This window comes from Octopus bimaculoides, chromosome 11 (assembly GCF_001194135.2).
Source record: "Octopus bimaculoides isolate UCB-OBI-ISO-001 chromosome 11, ASM119413v2, whole genome shotgun sequence".
Classification (NCBI taxonomy): domain Eukaryota; kingdom Metazoa; phylum Mollusca; class Cephalopoda; order Octopoda; family Octopodidae; genus Octopus; species Octopus bimaculoides.
The window spans coordinates 80,462,518-80,463,116 of record NC_068991.1 but is presented as its reverse complement, the minus strand read 5'-3'; positions in this window follow the sequence as shown (position 1 = coordinate 80,463,116).

Below are 599 nucleotides of genomic sequence, written 5' to 3'. Positions count from 1 at the left end.
TCATACAGTCTGCCTTTTACTCTGAGTGAGAGTCCCTTTGTCGCCAGCAGGGGTAAGAGCTCTCTAAACTTTGCCCAGGCTATTCTTATTCTAGCAGCTACACTTTCAGCGCACCCACCCCCACTACTAACTTGGTCGCCCAGATAGCGGAAGCTATCGACTACCTCTAGTTTTTCACCCTGGAATGTATATGTATATATATATATGTATATGTTAAATAAAATGAGACAACAAAGTCAAGGCTGTGTGGAATTTCTGGGACATTTATAAAAAGAAAGGTAGTCATACAGTTGTTTCTGGGATATTAGGGATATCCCTTCATCAGGGGTGATATGAGTTAACTAAAGGGAAATAACGTTACCTGCCATCTTGGGTCTTTTGGATACCAATACCTCTCTTTTCTCTCTCCCTCACTCTCTCTCTCTCTCTCTCTATATATATATATATATATGTGTGTGTGTGTGTGTGTGTGTGTGTGTGTGTGTGTGTGTGTGTGTGTGTGTATGTATGTATGCGTGTATGTATGTATGTGTGTGTGTGTATGTATGCATGTATGTATGTATGTGCATGTGTGTATGTATGTATGCATGTATGTATGC